Source organism: Salmo salar, chromosome 05, assembly GCF_965601325.2.
Source record: "Salmo salar chromosome 05, fSalSal1, whole genome shotgun sequence".
Lineage (NCBI taxonomy): Eukaryota > Metazoa > Chordata > Actinopteri > Salmoniformes > Salmonidae > Salmo > Salmo salar.
In genome coordinates this window covers 61,581,825-61,602,500 of record NC_138295.1, presented here as the reverse complement: position 1 = coordinate 61,602,500, position 20,676 = coordinate 61,581,825, and the positions used below count along the sequence as shown (strand labels likewise).

Here is a 20,676-nt window from a genome sequence, read left to right as displayed (position 1 = left end):
CCCTCTCCACTTCTCTCCCTCCCTCTCCACTTCTCTCCCTCCCTCTCCACTTCTCTCCCTCCCTCTCCACTTCTCTCTCCCTCTCCACTTCTCTCTCCCTCTCCACTTCTCTCTCCCTCTCCACTTCTCTCTCCCTCTCCACTTCTCTCTCCCTCTCTCCACTTCTCTCTCCCCCTCTCCACTTCTCTCCCTCTCAACTTCTCTCTCCCTCTCCCCTTCTCTCTCCCTCTCCACTTCTCTCTCCCTCTCCACTTCTCTCTCCCTCTCCACTTCTCTCTCCCTCTCCACTTCTCTCTCCCTCTCCACTTCTCTCTCCCTCTCCACTTCTCTCTCCCTCTCCACTTCTCTCTCCCTCTCCGCTTCTCTCTCCCTCTCTCCCTCTCCACTTCTCTCTCCCTCTCTCCCTCTCCACTTCTCTCTCCCTCTCTCCCTCTCCACTTCTCTCTCCCTCTCTCCCTCTCCACTTCTCTCTCCCTCTCCACTTCTCTGTCCCTCTCCACTTCTCTCTCCCTCTCCACTTCTCTCTCCCTCTCCACTTCTCTCTCCCTCTCCACTTCTCCACTTCTGTCCCTCTCTCCCTTTCCACTTCTCTGTCCCTCTCTCCCTCTCCACTTCTCTGTCCCTCTGTCCCTCTCCACTTCTCTCTCCCTCTCCACTTCTCTGTCCCTCTCCACTTCTCTCTCCCTCTCCACTTCTCTCTCCCTCTCCACTTCTCTCTCCCTCTCCACTTCTCTCTCCCTCTCCACTTCTCTCTCCCTCTCCACTTCTCTCTCCCTCTCTCCACTTCTCTCTCCCCCTCTCCACTTCTCTCCCTCTCAACTTCTCTCTCCCTCTCCCCTTCTCTCTCCCTCTCCACTTCTCTCTCCCTCTCCACTTCTCTCTCCCTCTCCACTTCTCTCTCCCTCTCCACTTCTCTCTCCCTCTCCACTTCTCTCTCCCTCTCCACTTCTCTCTCCTCTCCACTTCTCTCTCCCTCTCCGCTTCTCTCTCCCTCTCTCCCTCTCCACTTCTCTCTCCCTCTCTCCCTCTCCACTTCTCTCTCCCTCTCTCCCTCTCCACTTCTCTCTCCCTCTCTCCCTCTCCACTTCTCTCTCCCTCTCCACTTCTCTGTCCCTCTCCACTTCTCTCTCCCTCTCCACTTCTCTCTCCCTCTCCACTTCTCTCTCCCTCTCCACTTCTCCACTTCTGTCCCTCTCTCCCTTTCCACTTCTCTGTCCCTCTCTCCCTCTCCACTTCTCTGTCCCTCTGTCCCTCTCCACTTCTCTCTCCCTCTCCACTTCTCTGTCCCTCTCCACTTCTCTCTCCCTCTCCACTTCTCTCTCCCTCTCCACTTCTCTCTCCCTCTCCACTTCTCTCTCCCTCTCTCCCTCTCCACTTCTCTGTCCCTCTCTCCCTTTCCACTTCTCTGTCCCTCTCTCCCTCTCCACTTCTCTGTCCCTCTGTCCCTCTCCACTTCTCGCTCCCTCTCCACTTCTCGCTCCCTCTCCACTTCTCGCTCCCTCTCCACTTCTCTCTCCCTCTCCACTTCTCGCTCCCTCTCCACTTCTGTCTCCCTCTCTCCCTCTCTCTCCACTTCTCTCCCTCTCTCTCTCTCTCCCTCTCCACTTCTCTCCCTCTCTCTCCCTCTCCACTTCTCTCCCTCTCCACTTCTCTCCCTCTCCACTTCTCTCTCCCTCTCCACTTCTCTCTCCCTCTCTCCCTCTCCACTTCTCTCTCCCTCTCCACTTCTCTCCCTCTCTCTCCACTTCTCTCTCCACTTCTCTCTCTCTCTCCACTTCTCTCTCCCTCTCCACTTCTCTCTCCCTCTCCACATCTCTCTCCCTCTCCACTTCTCTCTCCCTCTCCACTTCTCTCCCTCTCTCTCCACTCTCTCTCTCCCTCTCCACTTCTCTCCCTCTCCACTTCTCTCTCCCTCTCCACTTCTCTCTCCCTCTCCACTTCTCTCTCCCTCTCCACTTCTCTCTCCCTCTCCACTTCTCTCTCCCTCTCCACTTCTCTCTCCCTCTCTCCCTCTCCACTTCTCTCTCCCTCTCCACTTCTCTCCCTCTCTCCCTCCCTCTCTCTCCACTTCTCTCCCTCTCCACTTCTCTCCCTCTCCACTTCTCTCCCTCTCCCTCTCCATTTCTCTCCCTCTCCCTCTCCATTTCTCTCCCTCTCCCTCTCCATTTCTCTCCCTCTCCCTCTCCATTTCTCTCCCTCTCCCTCTCCACTTCTCTCCCTCTCCCTCTCCACTTCTCTCCCTCTCCCTCTCCACTTCTCTCCCTCCCTCTCCACTTCTCTCTCTCCCTCTCCACTTCTCTCCCTCCCTCTCCACTTCTCTCTCCCTCTCCACTTCTCTCTCCCTCTCTCCACTTCTCTCTCCCTCTCTCCACTTCTCTCTCTCCCTCTCAACTTCTCTCTCCCTCTCTCCCTCTCCCCTTCTCTCTCCCTCTCCCCTTCTCTCTCCCTCTCCACTTCTCTCTCCCTCTCCACTTCTCTCTCCCTCTCCACTTCTCTCTCCCTCTCCACTTCTCTCTCCCTCTCTCCCTCTCCACTTCTCTCTCCCTCTCTCCCTCTCCACTTCTCTCTCCCTCTCTCCCTCTCCACTTCTCTCTCCCTCTCCACTTCTCTGTCCCTCTCCACTTCTCTGTCCCTCTCCACTTCTCTCTCCCTCTCCACTTCTCTCTCCCTCTCCACTTCTCTCTCCCTCTCCACTTCTCTCTCCCTCTCCACTTCTCTCTCCCTCTCTCCCTCTCCACTTCTCTGTCCCTCTCTCCCTTTCCACTTCTCTGTCCCTCTCTCCCTCTCCACTTCTCTGTCCCTCTGTCCCTCTCCACTTCTCGCTCCCTCTCCACTTCTCGCTCCCTCTCCACTTCTCGCTCCCTCTCCACTTCTCTCTCCCTCTCCACTTCTCGCTCCCTCTCCACTTCTCGCTCCCTCTCCACTTCTGTCTCCCTCTCTCCCTCTCTCTCCACTTCTCTCCCTCTCTCTCTCTCTCCCTCTCCACTTCTCTCCCTCTCTCTCCCTCTCCACTTCTCTCCCTCTCCACTTCTCTCCCTCTCCACTTCTCTCCCTCTCCACTTCTCTCTCCCTCTCTCCCTCTCCACTTCTCTCTCCCTCTCTCCCTCTCCACTTCTCTCTCCCTCTCCACTTCTCTCCCTCTCTCTCCACTTCTCTCTCCACTTCTCTCCCTCTCTCCACTTCTCTCCCTCTCTCTCTCCCTCTCCACTTCTCTCCCTCTCCACTTCTCTCCCTCTCCACTTCTCTCCCTCTCCACTTCTCTCCCTCTCCACTTCTCTCCCTCTCCACTTCTCTCCCTCTCCACTTCTCTCCCTCTCCACTTCTCTCCTTCTCTCTCCCTCCCTCTCCACTTCTCTCCCTCTCCACTTCTCTCCCTCTCCACTTCTCTCCCTCTCCACTTCTCTCTCCCTCTCCACTTCTCTCTCCCTCTCCACTTCTCTCTCCCTCTCCACTTCTCTCTCCCTCTCCACTTCTCTCTCCCTCTTTCCCTCTCCACTTCTCTCCCTCTCTCTCCCTCTCTCTCCCTCTCCACTTCTCTCCCTCTCCACTTCTCTCTCCCTCTCCACTTCTCTCTCCCTCTCCACTTCTCTCTCCCTCTCCACTTCTCTCTCCCTCTCCACTTCTCTCTCCCTCTCCACTTCTCTCTCCCTCTCCACTTCTCTCTCCCTCTCCACTTCTCTCTCCCTCTCCACTTCTCTCTCCCTCTCCACTTCTCTCTCCCTCTCTCCCTCTCCACTTCTCTCTCCCTCTCTCCCTCTCCACCCCTCTCCCTCTCTCCCTCTCCCTACACTTCTCTCCACTTCTCTCCCTCCCTCTCTGTTGACTGGGTGTAGCCACACTGGCTGCTGAGGAGAGGAGAGCGGGGCAGGGATTTAGCACAGGTCAAATGGAACCGAACACAGGATAAATATACAGATAAAGGGGAAATAGACAGACAGAGATATTCCGTAAACAAACACACACACACACACACACACACACACACACACACACACACACACACACACAACACGTAGAGGCTGGTGTGATTAAAAATGAATGTGAAATAACTGAGACAGTGGATGGCCCTACTACATTAGATAGTGGACAGTGGGAGAGCACTACCGCAAATCCCTTTGATGGGAAAGGAGTGTAGACAGTAACAGAGAGTTGTGAGTTGTAATCGTTGCCTCTGGGTGCAGCGGCAGAAAGAGAGAAAGCCCCCAGTATAGACTGCTGCATTCCTCCCATTCCAGCCAGGCATTCAGAGGAGAGGAGTGGAGGAGAGCGCTAATGAAGATTAACACTGCTCTGTCTAACACCTAGCCAGCGGGCCAACACATCCATACACACACTGACGCACAGAGAGAAATATAGTCCACTAAACAGTCATCTATCCACAGGTGTGTGTGTGTGTGTGTGTGTGTGTGTGTGTGTGTGTGTAGCCATCCCTCCTTCCCCTGCTCATCTCTTCTCTCTGTTACTGTGAGCCCTACCTGTGATCTAAGTAATGTCTTACTGATCAAAACACAGGGCAGCCATCTCTGGAAGGTCCTGTGAAAAACTCCAGACTCCTCTCTTTCCACCCCCGCTATTTTTAGCATCACAATAAAATTACAAAAAAACGTCTCGATATTTCCAAGCCATTTCACATTTAATGTGCTTTCAGGGAACCTTTCCACAAGGCGCTGCCAACAGACAGTCCAAGGGAAACAATAGTACAAATGCCGCTTTTTTTTTGTGCGCCGCTTTGAATCAAATGAAATAATAAAACCCAATGACATTTTAATTGAAATAAAGAGGGGTTTTGTTGGTTAGAGGGGAGAGTAATGTCTTCCAGAAATACATACTGCCATGAACCAGATGCTTCGATGGATACAGTGCTGAGTTCAGTCCGCTGTTACCCATTCAGTGGTTTTAAAGGGTACAGAGCTGCTACAGCCAGATGTCAGTACTGTTACAGCCAACTATCAGCGGTGTTACTCTCAGTCCATCTCGTAACAGACATATGTCAATACTGTTAGCCAGATGTCAGAGGTGTTACAGACAGGCGTCTGTGGACTTACTGTAAGATAAGTCACAGACAGGGAAACGTAAAAGCATCAATTCCTGAGAGAGATGAGGCAAGTGTGATATGTTTCCCGACAGGTTGTAGGAGAGGTTGTCAGTGTGTGTACCTGTAGGAGAGCTGTAAGATACGGCCACGTCTCCCGTTAGGTCTGCTGGTGGATACTGCCCATTCAGGAAGGCAGAGAACGCCACCACAGTGGTAGACCCAACACCTGTAAAAAAAATAACAACACCGTTTTAGACACACAACACCACTGTCAAAACACAGACACATGACGACTCAGCACTTTAACAAGTGTGGAAAGGACAGGAAACAGTATTCTCAACACTAAGCAGACTACCCAGGCCTAAAAACATACACACAGTCACATACTCTCAGTCTCACACATGGTTACATGCTCAAACATCTCAACCAGAGGTGAAGACAGCAGGGTTAACAACATTAACCAGACAACTCTAACATACACACAGAGAAAGAGTGCCTGTGGCACAGAGCGGAGGGTGATGATCTGAGTCCAGTTCTAATACCCTAACAGAGTCAGAGAGAGAAGGTAGATGGGGATCAAAAACAGCCTGGGAGGAAAGACCAGATTTCAGCTAATGGCTTTGGAGAGAGGTCGAGCCAAGTTACACACACAAGTTACACACAGCCCTGTTTGAATGGGCACACGGACCATACGTCAGGTGGTGTGGTAATGGGGCGTGACGTATGGAGCCCAGAGCAGAGTAGGGCCCACAGGTGACTGAACCAGGGGTATGTGCCAGGATTCCCCACTACACACATATCAAGCACTCTGTATGTCTACGTCCTGCTCTCTATCTGTCTGTAGTGAAGGGATTTCACAGACCATCTAGCCATCTTTTCATTGTCAATCTGTCCGTCTTTCCTTGTCTCAAACCTGCCAACCATGAAGAATTTTCAGTGGTGTAAAATACTTAAGTAAAAATACAATGTACATTCCAAAAGAAAAGAATGTACTTTCTACTCCATACATTTTTTCCCTGACACCCAAAAGTACTCATTACATTTTTAATGCTTAGCAGGACTGGGAAATTGTTCAATTCACACACTTATCAACCCAAACATCCCTGGTCATCTCTACTGCCTCTGGTCTGGCGGACTCACTAAATACAAATGCTTTGTTTGTAAATTAAGTCTGTGTGTTGGAGTGTGCCCATGGCTATTAGTCAAAAAAATAAAAATGGTGGTGTCTGGTTTGCTTAATATAAGCAATTTGAAATGATTTATACCTTTACGTTTGATACGTATATTTTTGCAATTAAATAAATGTTTATATTTAGCATATTTAAGTATATTTCGAAACAAAATACTTTAGACTTTTAATCAAGTAGTATTTTATTGGGTGACTTTCACTTTTACTTGAGTCATTTTCTATTAACATATCTTTACTTTTACTGAAGTATGACAATTGGCTACTTTTTCCACCACTGAGAATTTGACCACTTCAGTGCAGTGGCGCGACACCCACACTGCTCAAACCATAAGCAAATGCACCTTTCTTAGCCTAATAATGATTTTGGCAGAAGACTGGCTCACTAGGAATGGTAGGCTAGACTGTTGGGTACTTGGTCATTGGTTGTGCTTCAGTAGCTAACTAGAAATACTTTAAATGTACAATATGGGGCTCTCCCTAAGATTTTCTGACAAGGTGGTGCTGATGTAGGCCTTATGTTAGATAGGGGGGAGGTCTTTAGGGAGTCAGTCAACTTCCCTCTCAGGAAGTTGGAGCATTTTGCATTTTTGAAAAACCTGCAACTGCCATTTCCTGAAACCTAGAGTCTTAAATTATATCAAACAATGGAGCCAACACAGAAGTCTTGTGTCGAATACATTTTACCAAGACAAATATGATTAGTCATGTTCTGAAATGTTCAGGGGTTCAGGGGGGTATTTCTCTAACATGTCAATAACATTATATAAACAAAGTTGGATTTTGTAACCTAACGTCATGTCTCAAAATCCATATCCATCTAACCTCTATATTTTTATGTCCTGCGGATTCAAGAAGAAAGGCGTTGAACGGGAAAAAGTGAGCCTGTCAGGTAGCCAGTAGCCTTAATTCTTGCACAGAATCCAGGCTAGATAATGCAATAACATTTTCCTGAATTTTCACCACTTTTTTCCATTGATTTAATCACCCTAATTCTGGCCATCCTACAAGAGTAAAACCTACAATAACTTAATCCATTCAAAAGTTATTGTAGGTTTTACTCTTGTAAGGAGGTGAGGTTTGGACCATCAGTTTTCTTATAGGATTATTTACACAATTGTGTTATTTTACCCATTGGTCAAAATATGTGTTATTGATGGGACACCCTACTAAATTAAATTGAGGTGGTCTCATTGACACTTTCACATTTTTCTAGGTTACATTTATTATTATTCTAATTAATTGGTGTCTTTATGTGGACAGTCTAGTGAAAATGTAAACTGGCTTCTTCATTTTGTTTGGGGAGAAAATAAAACATCTGAATAACTCAATTACTGGATGCAATGTAGTAGTCTAGCTTACTGCAGTAGTCTAGTTTACTGCAGTAGTCTAGCTTACTGCAGTAGTCTAGTTTACTGCAGTAGTCTAGTTTACTGCAGTAGTCTAGTTTACTGCAGTAGTCTAGCTTACTGCAGTAGTCTAGCTTACTGCAGTAGTCTAGTTTACTGCAGTAGTCTAGCTTACTGCAGTAGTCTAGCTTACTGCAGTAGTCTAGCTTACTGCAGTAGTCTAGTTTACTGCAGTAGTCTAGCTTACTGCAGTAGTCTAGTTTACTGCAGTAGTCTAGCTTACTGCAGTAGTCTAGCTTACTGCAGTAGTCTAGCTTACTGCAGTAGTCTATTTTACTGTAGTAGTCTAGCTTACTGTAATAGTCTAGTTTACTGTAATAGTCTAGCTTACTGTAATAGTCTAGCTTACTGTAATAGTCTAGTTTACTGTAATAGTCTAGCTTACTGTAATAGTCTAGCTTACTGTAGTAGTCTAGCTTACTGTAATAGTCTAGCTTACTGTAATAGTCTAGTTTACTGTAATAGTCTAGCTTACTGTAATAGTCTAGCTTACTGTAATAGTCTAGCTTACTGTAATAGTCTAGTTTACTGTAATAGTCTAGTTTACTGTAATAGTCTAGCTTACTGTAATAGTCTAGTTTACTGTAATAGTCTAGTTTACTGTAATAGTCTAGCTTACTGTAATAGTCTAGTTTACTGTAATAGTAATAGTCTAGCTTACTAGGTTATTTGGAATATGAAACAACTGAACTTGGTATATACGAGCTAGTTCCAGATCTCCATCCCTGACCTCATCCATCAAGTTCGGTCTGACTACTAGACTACCATTCATTCAACATACCTTGTTGCCGTTGGTGAACTGACTATAACCACATCATTAGCAGCCTACTGTTGACATACAGCGATATCAAGAAGACAGATGAAGAATTGATTCATTAACATAGGCCTACTAATCTTTAACAGTCTAACATAACTTCCTGTGAAGGAAAGTTTTAGCGCAATTAGGGGCGTTTTTTTTTTTACATCGCTGTTTCTCGGTGTCAAGTTACACCCATTGATGCTCGCCGTTGGTCCGTGGCCGTTAATGTTTCGCATTGGGGACGACAGTTGTTGACAACTGTAGTATTGTAGCGAACTCTAACCCTTTTCCTAACCTGAACCTCATTCTCCTAACATGCCATGCTAATTTAGCTAACCTGCCACGTTAATTATCCTAACGTGCCACGCTAGTTATCCTAACCTGTTATGAAACAAATCATCTGTGTCGAAAAACCATCAGTCTCATAAAACCGGAACTGACGAATGGCAAGTATCAATTGACTGACCAATCACAGGCACCAATGAGCGTTTCCTGATATTCAGGAGCACCCACATCAAGAAACACCCCAAATTGCAGTCTGCAATTACACCCTATTGGTACTTTAGGAGTGTTTTTCGTACCAGCGTACTTTGACCTCAAATTGCGTGCATGGTACGCAAAATGCGTACAGGTTGGCAGGTCGTTTGTTTCCCTCTTCTCCAACTCTCTCTTTGTATTCTTCTCTGTCCCTGGCTCTTCCTGCTGACATGGGGCCCAGGAGGGTAGTGTGTTCTGTAGCACCAACTCCAACACCGTTCAACTATATATGGAGGCAGTCAAAACGTCAGACAAGAATCCTTAACATGAGCATACACAGCGCCAGAGAGGAGGAGAGACGGTGGCTGAGTGGAGAAAAAAAAGGAAGAAACAGATTACGAGGGGAGAGAGCGTCAAAGGAAGAAAAAGACAGGAGTGGGAGAAGAGGCAGAGAAGCCAAAAGGGCCAGCATTTTCTCTGCGCTCCGTCAGACGCTCTGACAGCGTGACGAGCCCTCTCCCTCCATCACTCTACTTTTCAAAAACGGGGGCAGGCTTGCTTTTAACCCCTCGACCCCGACACCGCGAGCAAATAGTGACCAGACAGTCTAAGTGTTACCACACCATTAGCGCCCAGCGTAGAACAACAATAACAACAAAGGAGGAGGACACAAATCCCCCTCGTATCTCCTTCCCCCCTCTCCTTCCTTCTCACACTCACTCCTTCCCTCAGGGCCTGAGTTAAGCGGAAGACATTTCGCTTTGACCTTAGGTGACCTCGGCCACCCACCCCTGGGAGAAGACGGGTCAAGAAGGGTCGGCAGGGTAATGCACATCACACACTGAGAGCAGAGAGGGAAAGTGTGTTGAGGGTGTTTGGGGTGCAAAGAGTGTGTGCGCGCTCCACTGAGAGAATCATTGTGTGTGTGAGCATGTGTGAGACTGTGAAAGAGACTGTAAAAGAGAGAATGTTTGTGCATGTGTGTGAGAGAGTGTCTGCAAGAGTATTAAACGGTGTAGTGTTTTAGTGTTAGGGTGGGTGTGTGGGGGCACATACTGACACTTGCAGAGACCCATTAGGGATCTCGGGTGAAGATCAGCAGGGCGCTAAATGGCCACCTTTGACCTTTTTCGGGTCAAGACTTAGGTCACATCTCCGTGTAAGGTCTGTTAAAGCAATCCATTCAAAGCCTCTCTGTTGTAGTTAAAATTCTCTCCACGAAGCAGGACCATCAGATAAGACTTTACATACACTACCGGACAAAAGTTTTAGAACACCTACTCATACATTGTAGAATAATAGTGAAGACATCAAAACTATAAAATAACACATATGGAATCATGTAGTAACCAAAAAAGTGTTAAACAAATCTAAATATATTTGAGAGATTCTTCAAAGTAGCCACCCTTTGCCTCGATGACAGCTTTGCACACTCTTGGCATTCTCTCAACCTGCTTCATGAGATAGTCACCTGCAATGCATTTCAATTAACAGGTGTGCCTGTTAATGCCTTAATGCGTTTGAGCCAATCAGTTGTGTTGTGACAAGGTAGGGTTGGTATACAGAAGATGGTATTTTACCAAGTCCATATTATGGCAAGAACAGCTCCAATAAGCAAAGATAAACAACAGTTTCTGCAAAGAAACCACTGCTAAAGGACACCAATAAGAAGAAGAGATTTGCTTGGGCCAAGAAACACGAGCAATGGACATTAGACTGGTGGAAATTTGTCCTTTGGTCTGGAGTCCAAATTGGAGATTTTTGGTTTCAACCGCTATGTCTTTGTGATGCGCGGTGTGGGTGAATGGATGATCTCCACATGTGTATTTCCCACCGTAAAGCATGGAGGAGGAGGTGTTATGGTGTGGGGATGGTTTGCTGGTGACACTGTCTGTGATTTATTTAGAATTCAAGGCACACTTAACCAGCATGGCTACCACAGCATTCTGCAGCGATACACCATCCCATCTGGTTTGCGCTTAGTGGGACTATCATTTGATTTCAACAGGACAATGACCCAACACACCTCCAGGCCGTGTAAAGGCTATTTTTCCAAGAAGGAGAGTGATGGAGCGCTGCATCAGATGACCTGGTCTCCACAATCCCCCGACCTCAACCAAATTGAGATGGTTTGGGATGAGTCGGACCGCAGAGTGAAGGAAAAGCAGCCAACAAGTGCTCAGCATGTGGGAACTCCTTCAAGACTGTTGGAAAAGTATTCCAGGTGAAGGTGGTTGAGAGAATGCCAAGAGTGTGCAAAGCTGTCAAGGCAAAGGGTGGCTATTTGAAGAATCTCAAATCTCAAATATATTTTGATTTGTTTAACACTTTTTTGGTTGCAACTACTATCATATCAGTGTGTGTGTGGGGGGGGGGGGGGGGGAGTGAGTCCTTGAGAGCTGCCCAGTTGACTGGTTTAGATTTCTACCTGGCACACTGACAGGCTTAACAATCCACCAGGTTTCCCAGGTCTATATCGTATGATGATTATGAGGTAAGGCTGAAAACTAGCAGACACCGCAGCTCTCCAGGATCAAAGCTATGTGCATGCCATCTCTTTGAGGTGTTTGCATGTGTGTGTGTGTGTGTGTGTGGGGGGGGGGGGGGGGGGGGGTGTTACTGTCAGTGTGTATTGTGTATTAATGGAATACTTGGCTCTTATCTAGAAATGCACTATTTAGTGATTTAAATCAGACTACCAAACCTGTAACAAGGGAAAGAAGAGAGCGAGAGACACAGAGAGAACAAAGAAGGTAGTGTGGTGGTGGACAGGGGGACTGGGTTGCCATCTGAGACGAATAAAGAGTGAAATAACAATAAAAATCAGAAGGCGCTGCCTCCCCCACGAACCCAGGACAGACCAAGCTGAGCGGAGGGATGGAGTTTCTAAACAGAGCATCCTGCGGTGGCGCACACACACACACACAGTCAAAGAATCAAAGACATATGGGCATTGGTCTGTTGGTCTGTGCCAAACTCACACACTCCAACACACAGAGGCTAACTGGGCAACTCCAGCTCCCCATTACCCAGGATAAAACACACGGACAAGACGTCAGAGGAAGGGAGTGAGTGCGAGAGAGAGATCTGTAGAGAGAAAGCTAAAAGGCAGAACGTGTGGGAGATGGAGAGATAAAGGTGACAACAGAGAGACAGAGGAGGAGAAAGAGAGAGTGGGACTCAGAGACAGATGGAGTTTATAGCTATATAGTAGATTGAGAGACAGAGGGAGAGAGAAACTAAAACATGTGGTATGTGTGTGTACACTACACTGTGCACTTCAACAAGACACAGTATGGGCCAAATCTGCTCATTCTGGACAAAATCATTCAATGAGTCAAAAGTCCCGTTAAAAAGGTTTGACTGGCTGTACATCTAGGTGGTCCTGGATATCCAACGCCAAACGTATCTATCCTTAGCCAAACACGACCATGGTGGGGTCAGGTAGGGCTAGGGGAGTGGGTGTGTGTTTGTGTGTGTGCGTGGTTAGGGGCCTGGGTTTCACAGCAGAGGGCTGCTGATAGACTGGTGGAGAGCAGCGGCAGGTTTCTGTGTGTGGGAGACAAAAAGCGTGGCATAAACAGACGAGTCATCGCTGGTTCACGGTGTGTGTGTTTAATCTGCTGTGTTGTGATGACTGCCATGGTTACATACGCGTCACCTAACTAATCTTTTAGCTGTCATGACTTACAGCCATCTTAATGGTGAGGGCAACATTTGCTTCAAAATGTGGTTCTATAATCTCCAACACCTCTACTGAACTACAGGAGGCTAGTGGAAAAATGGATCCCAACTATGCAGACATACAGGACTAAACACTTTTAGGGTGACCAGACTTTTCTTCAAACGTTCCTACATCAACATGTTCCAGCTTTTCATCACAAAAGCTCCAAGTACATCAGTCTCTGCGCTGCTCTCAGACACTGTGATAAAACTGATATGAAACCTGTTTCTAGGAATTGGGAAGGTTGCGGTAGCAGACTGTCCTGTTTGCTTTGGGTGAGAGTTTACAGTGTTTGCTTGACCGTGTCAAGGTGACCATGTACCTCCGTTTCATTCATTCAGATTATAGAACCTTTCATGTCTGCTGTCCCATACTGATAATGTCTGAGCCCACAGAGGAAAGCACACGTTCTTTCATTCACTCACTCTTGCTCTCTATAAAGATACGGTGTGTGTGAGAGAGAGAGAGAGAGAGAGAGAGAGAGAGAGAGAGAGAGAGAGAGAGAGAGAGAGAGAGAGAGAGAAAAGAGGTGGCTGACTTTCATCAGAGACTTAGCCAGAGGTTCCAACACAAGCTGATCCTGGGTGACAGCCAGAGGAGGCTGAACACAGAGTCAGTTTAGGACCCTGCAACGCACAGCGACTCGTCACCTTGATCTGAGAAAGAGAGACGGATGGAGAGGGAGGAGAAACAGAGAAACAAAAGAGGAAGACATTTAGAAGTTTCAGATTTCATTACTCAAGTTGCAGCTTAAACAGTTAGACTGAGTGAGTCAAATAAAATGTGCCTTGATGTGTGCGACACATACCTTCACTGTGACTGATGGGACGGGTAGACCGTCAATGTCCGGGATGAGCGCTTGCTACAGAGACAGAGAGAACGTCAGGATATACCAGTCTGTATGTGTAGCCTCCATATTGTGTGTGTGTGTTTGGTTTTACTATCCTTGTGGGGACCAGAAGTCCTCACAAGAATCGTAAAAACAAAGAAAGTTAGGACAAGTGGGGACATTTCGCCGGTCGCCACAAGGAAAAGGGCTATTTTAGGCTTAGGGATTAGGTTTATAATTAGGGTTAGGTTTAGGAGTTAGGATTAGGGGTTAAAGTTAGAGCTCGGTTGTGCTTCTACATCTGTGTTGCTTGCTGCTTGGGGTTTTAAGATGAGTTTCTGCTGATGTAAAAAGGGCTTTATAAATACATTTGATTTGAAGGGTTAGAGAAAATAGGATGCTGAGTGGGATTCAATTGTTTGTTCCCCACAAGGATAATAAAACAAACTTCTGTGTCCATTTCAGTGTGTTTGTTTTTGTGTGTGTGTGTGTGTCTGTGTGTTCACCGATGTGCAGTCAGTGGAGACTGTGGCTGTAACAGTCAGATCCTCATCCGTCTCTGCTACAGGAAGAATATCTACGACAGAGAAGAAGAAAGAGTCAGGAAATAACCTACAATACACAAAAACACACAAAGACTGTTCATGGTGTGTGTCTGTGTGTGTCTGTGTGTGTACGCGTGTCCTACCAGCCTGGGTCCTGGTGGCCTGTCTGATGATTCTCTGCAGACTCTTCATCTCAGTGTCGATCTGGGAGTAGTCCTGTTCGCGGGCGTCCACCTTGGGCGGGGGGAAGAAGGAGGGGTCCGTGCCCATGTAGGAACACTGCAGGTGGCCCTCATTGCTCAGGGTCACCACCACACCCTTCAGGTCCCTATGGGGGGGCTGAAACATCTGCCTCAGAAACACAAAAACTGCTACAGTATATGATTTGTGTGAGGAAAGAAACAGTTTCATAGCAGCTTTTCAGCACTCATCATTCAGAGATAGAGAAGATAGAACAAGAATGAAATAGAAGAAAAACTAGTTAGGTGATGCAGTGTGTGTAACTGGTTGCAGATGTGTTGTGGTGCCAGGGCAGTGAGGCAGTAACACACAGGGGGTTTCCAGCCCAGAGAAGTAGTAAGTCCCACACCTGCAGGAGAGGGTGACTGGGGAGGGGGCATAAACCCCCCTTTTACTGCTGCAGGGACACATTCACAACTACTCCCTCGCCCTCCCCCATTTCTAAAGCCCCCCATATGTAGCAGCAGCCCTGCCGCCACAGGGGAGGGATTGACCTACCCAACCTACCCACTCAGCCATCCAAATAACATGTTATCACTATTCTATCAAAGTGCTTGTGCGTGTGTTTCAGTTCAAGCCTTCCGTTTCCCTTTTGTCCACATGCAAGGTATTTTTCAGTGTTATTCAATCATTATTCGAACCAGAAAGTCTCAATGAGATAAGTCATTTGTCCCCCCACCCCAGGGAGACTGACAGTGGGTCCCTTGATAAAGATGAGCAATAATGACTGGATAAAAAAGATGATTCAAATACTGAGCTATATTGTATGCAAAAACTAATTTGGGAAATTCTATTTTATAGTAATACAAGTGCCCAGGGAAAGAGATTTTGTTTAATAAGTAATATTTTTCTTCCTCAAAAAGGTAGAGGTCAAAATGATTAACACTCTTACAATTTCTTATAAATAAAGTAGTCAAAAGTTTAGTACTTGGTCCCATATTCCTAGCACGCAATGATTACATTAAGCTTGTGACTCTACAAACTTGTTGGATGAATTTGTAGTTTGTTTGGTTGTGTTTCAGATGATTTAGTGCCCAATAGAAATGAATGGTAAATAATGTAGTGTCATTTTGGAATCACTTTTATTGTACACTTACAGTTAAAATCAGAAGTTTACATACACTTAGGTTGGAGTCATTAATACTTGTTTTACAACCACTCCACAAATTTCTTGTTAACAAACTATAGTTCTGGCAAGTCGGTTAAAACATCTACTTTGTGCACAACACAAGTAATTTTTCCAACAATTGTTTACAGATTATTTCACTGTATCACATTTCCAGTGGGTCGGAAGTTGACATACACTAAATTGACTGTGCCTTTAAACAGCTTGGAAAATTCCAGAAAATGATGTCATGGTTTTAGAAGCTTCTGATAGGCTAATTGACATCATTTGAGTCAATTGGAGGCTTACCTTCAAACTCAGTGCCTCTTTGTTTGACCTCAATGGAAAATCAAAACAAATCAGCCAAGACCTTGTAGACCTCCACAAGTCTGGTTCATCCTTGGGAGCAATTCCCAAACGACTGAAGGTACCACGTTCATCTGTGCAAACAATAGTACGCAAGTATAAACACCATGGGACCATGCAGCCGTCATACCGCTCAGGAAGGAGACGTGTTCTGTCTCCTAGAGATGAACGAACTTTGGTGCGAAAAGTGTAAATCAATCCCAGAACAGCAGCAAAGGACCTTGTAAAGATGCTGGAGGAAACGGGTACAAAAGTATATGTATCCACAGTAAAACGAGTCCTATATCGACATAACCTGAAAGGCCGCTCAGCAAGGAAGAAGCCACTGCTCCAAAACCGCCATAAAAAAGCCAGACTACGGTTTGCATCTGCACATGGGGACAAAGATCGTCGTTTTTGGAGAAATGTCCTCTGGTCTGATGAAACAAAAATACAACTGTTTGGCCATAAGCACGGGGGTGGCAGCATCATGTTGTGGGGGTGCTTTGCTGCAGGAGGGACTGGTGCACTTCACAAAATAGATGGCATCATGAGACAGGAAAATGATGTGGATATATTGAAGCAACATCTCAAGACATCAGTCAGGAAGTTAAAGCTTGGTCGCAAATGGGTCTTCCAAATGGACAATGACCCCAAGCATACTTCCAAAGTTGTGGAAAAATGGCTTAAGGACAAAAAAGTCAAGGTATTGGAGTGACCATCACAAAGCCTTGACCTCAATCCCATAGAAAATCTGTAGGCAGAACTGAAAGAGTGTGTGCGAGCAAAGAGGCCTACAAACCTGATTCAGTTACACCAGCTCTGTCAGGAGGAATGGGCCAAAATTCACCCAACATATTGTGGGAAGCTTGTGGAAGGCTACCCGAAACATTTGACCCAAGTTAAACAATTTAAAGGCAATGCTACCAAATACTAATTGAGTGTATGTAAACGTGAGTGTATGTAAAAGCTGAAATAAATTATTCTCTCCACTATTATTCTGAGATTTCACATTCTTAAAGTGGTGATCCTAACTGACCTAAGGCAGGGAATTCTTACTAGGATTAAATGTCAGGAATTGTGAAAAACTGAGTTTAAATGTATTTGGCTAAGCTGTATGTAAACTTCCAACTCCAACTGTAACAAAAATATAAAATGCAACATGTAAAGTGTTGTTCCCATGTTTAATGAGCTGATTTAAAAGATTCCAGAAATGTTCCATATGCACAAAAAGCTTATTTCTCCCAAATTGTGTGCAGAAATTTGTTTACATCCCCGTTAGTGAGCATTTCTCCTTTGTCAAGATAATCCATTCACCTGACAGGTGTGGCATATCAAGAAGCTGATTAAACAGCATGCTCATTACACAGGTGCACTTTACACTTGTGCTGGGGACAATAAAAGGCAACTAAAATGTGCAGTTTATTCACACAACACAATGCCACAGATGTGTCAAGTTTTGAGGGAGCGTGCAATTGGCATGCTGACTGCTGGAATGTCCACCAGAGCTTTTGCCAGAGAATTGAATGTTCATTTCTCTACCATAAGCTGCCTCCAACGTTGTTTTTAGAGAATTTGGCAGTATGTCCAACCGGCCTCACAACCCCAGAACACATGTATGGCGTCGTGTGGGCGAGTGGATTGCTGACGTCAACGTTGTGAACAGAGTGCCCCATGGTGGCGGTGGGGTTATGGGCATAAGCTACAAATACGATTGCATTTTATTGATGGCAATTTGAATGCACAGAAATATATTGACGAGATCCTGAGGTCCATTGTGAGGCCCATTCTTTTTTAAAGGTATCTGTATTCCAAGTCATGGAAAATCCATAGATTAGGCCCCAATGAATTCATTTCAATTGACTGATTTCCTCATATGAACTCAATAAAATCTTTGAAATTGTTGCATGTTGCATTTATATATTTTTTTCAGTACAAATAGGACTAGAATATGCTTCTAAACAGTTCTACATTAATGTGGATGCTACCATGATTAAGCATTATCCTGAATTAATTGGGTTATAATGATGAGTGAGAAAGTTAGATGGTGAAAGATCATACCCCCTAGACATGCTAATCTCTCACCATTACCAACAGGGGAGGTTAGCATGTCTAGGGGGTGTGATTTTTGACCTTCTGTAACTTTCTCACTCATCATTAGTCATGATTCAGTCAGGATTATCTGTAATCATGGTAACATCCAAATTAATTTAAAAAGTGTTTAGAAACATATTATATTCATATTTATAATAAGTGACTCCAAAATGTAAGGCTGTCCCCGACTAAAAAAAATATTGGTCAACCAAGAGTAATCGATTGGTCGAAATGTTTAAACTTATTTTTTCATATGCGTTTGAATAAATTGGCCTACATATGCACTAAGCTTGTCTGATGCTTTATGCACACTGTTTGATTAAATAATGAAGACACACAAATGACTCAAGAGCCTGATGGTGAGTGTTAAAAAAATAAAAAGACAGCGAGTGCCTGTGTGACTGGCGCACGTTGTCTCGCTCTCCTCCCTACTGCAGCGAAAAGGCACCACAGCAAGTGTTTATTGCGCTGTCCGTGCTGAAGCTGCAACATCTTTTCAGCCATTTAGTTTCAGACTTGTTTGACTGAAAAGTTCTGTTAACGAAATCCCCAATTTGTTTACAAAAAACATTCCCGATTCCCTCAACCCTTGCTTTCTTTACGTGAAACATGTCAGCATCGCATGCGACCAATAAACTGTTTATAACAAACTCTGAACCCAGTAATGTCGACAGAAAAATGGATGCGGAGGACGTGAAAAATAACGGGCAAATGTTTAATGCTCAGGAGGGAAAGAGGCAGTCAGAGCTGTGGAAGACATTTGACTTAGTTGTGGAAACTATTGGAGATAAAACAAAGGAGAGCGTAGGAGCAAGCATTGAGTATTATGTGTGCCAAACAGTTGCTGTTAGATTACAATATAATTCTTTCTGACCATTTGAAACAGTGTAAACAACACTAAATAAAATCAGTCTATTCTAAATGAGAAAAAAAAAACACAAAGCCTTTATTACAGCAGACTAAAAACAATTGCATGCATTTGTGAAATGCAGTTTATTTATTGTATAGGCTAATTATTCAAAGCTCCCTTTGTTATTTCATTTTAAAACTAAAATGCTTGATTGCATTTGAAAGCATGAATGTCTTGTATGCTGTGTGATGACATGAACGAATGAATGACTGATTGATTGATTCAGTGCATTCAGAAAGTATTCAGACCCTTTCCCTTTTCCCACATTTTGTTAGTTACAGCCTTATTCTAAAATTGATTAAATTATCATTTCTCATCAACCTACACACAATACCCCATAATGACAAAGCCAAAACAGATTTATAGAAATGTTTGCAAATTTATAAAAAAATTGAAATACCTTATTTACGTAGAGTAAGTTTCCATTGATCATCCTTGAGATGTTTCTACAACTTGATTGGATTCCACCTGTGGTAAATTCAATTGATTGGACATGACTTGGAAAGGCACACACCTGGGGCAGCAGGTAGCTTAGTGGTTAGAGCTTTGGGCATGTAACCGAAAGGTTGCTGGATCGAAGCCCCAAGCTGACAAGCTAAAAATCTGTCGTTCTGCCCCTGAACAAGGCAGTTAACCCACTGTAGGCTGTCACTGTAAATAAGAATTTGTCCTTAACTGACTTTCCTAGTTAAATAAAAAGGTTAAATAAATAAAATATAGGTCCCATAGTTGATAGTGCATGTCAGAACAAAAACCAAGCCATGTGGTCGAAGGAATTGTCCGTACAGCTCCGAGACAGGATTGTGTCGAGGCACAGATCTGGGGAAGGGTACCAAAACATTTCTGCAGCATTGAAGGTCCCCAAGAACATCATTATTAAATGGAAGAAGTTTGGAACCACCAAGACTCCTCCTTGAGCTGGCCGCCCGGCCAAACTGAGCAATCGGGGGAGAAGGGCCTTGGTCAGGGAGGTGACCAAGAACCCAACGGTCACTCTGACAGAGTTCCTGAGTTCCTCTGTGGAGATGGGAGAACCTTCCAGAAGGACAACCATCTCTGCAGCTCTCCACCAATCAGGCCTTTATGGTAGAGTGGCCAGACGGAAGCCACTCCTCAGTAAAAGGCAAATGACAGCCCACTTGGAGTTTGCCAAAAGGCACCTAAAGACTCTCAGACCATGAGAAACAAGATTCTCTGGTCTGATGAAACCAAGATGTAACTCTTTGGCCTGAATGCCAAGCGTCACATCTGGAGGAAACCTGGCACCATCCCTACGGTGAAGCATGGTGGTGGCAGCATCATGCTTTGGGGATGTTTTTCAGCGGCAGGGACTGGGAAACTAGTCAGGATCGAGGGAAAGATGAATGGAGCAAAGTACAGAGAGATCCTTGATGAAAACCTGCTCCAGAGTGCTCAGGACCTCGGAAGGTGAACCTTCACCCCAGTCTAACAGCACAACAACCCTAAGCACATAGCCAAGACAACGCAGGAGTGGCTTTGGGACAAGTCTCTGAATGTCCTTGACTGGCCCAGCTCGAGCCCGGACTTGAACCCGATCGAACATCTCTGGAGAGACCTGAAAATAGCTGTGCAGCGATGCTCCCCATCCAACCTGACAGAGCTTGAGAGGATCTGCAGAGAAGAATGGGAGAAACTCCCAAAATACAGGTGTGCCAAGCTTGTCATACTCAAGAAGACTCGAGGCTGTAATCGCTGCGAAAGTTGCTTCAAAAAAGTACTGAGTAAAGGGTCTGAATACTTACGTAAATGTGATATTTCTGGACTTTTATTTAGTAAATTTGCTAAAATAAAACAATAGTTTTTGCTTTGTCATTATGGGGTACTGTGTGTAGATTGATGAGGAAAAACATTTTAATCCATTTTAGAATAAGGCTGTAACTTAACAAAATGTGGAAAAAGTCAAGGGGTCTGAATACGTTCCGAATGCAGTGTATATTGAAATATAGGTCTAAGTAAG

The 20,676-nt window shown here is 45.3% G+C and overlaps 1 pseudogene across 1 annotated transcript in view; it reads right to left on the bottom strand.

The window, feature by feature from the left end:
• LOC106605256 (protein PTHB1-like) overlaps positions 1-20,676 on the bottom strand; it is a 93,136-nt pseudogene that overhangs the window by 50,747 nt on the left and 21,713 nt on the right. The window contains exons 6-10 of the transcript XR_014392257.1: positions 14,148-14,332; positions 13,966-14,036; positions 13,439-13,492; positions 13,200-13,286; positions 5,157-5,286 (exon numbers count right to left, since the gene is read on the bottom strand). The product of XR_014392257.1 is annotated as a protein PTHB1-like (transcript). The remainder of the gene's footprint in view (positions 1-5,156; positions 5,287-13,199; positions 13,287-13,438; positions 13,493-13,965; positions 14,037-14,147; positions 14,333-20,676) is intronic.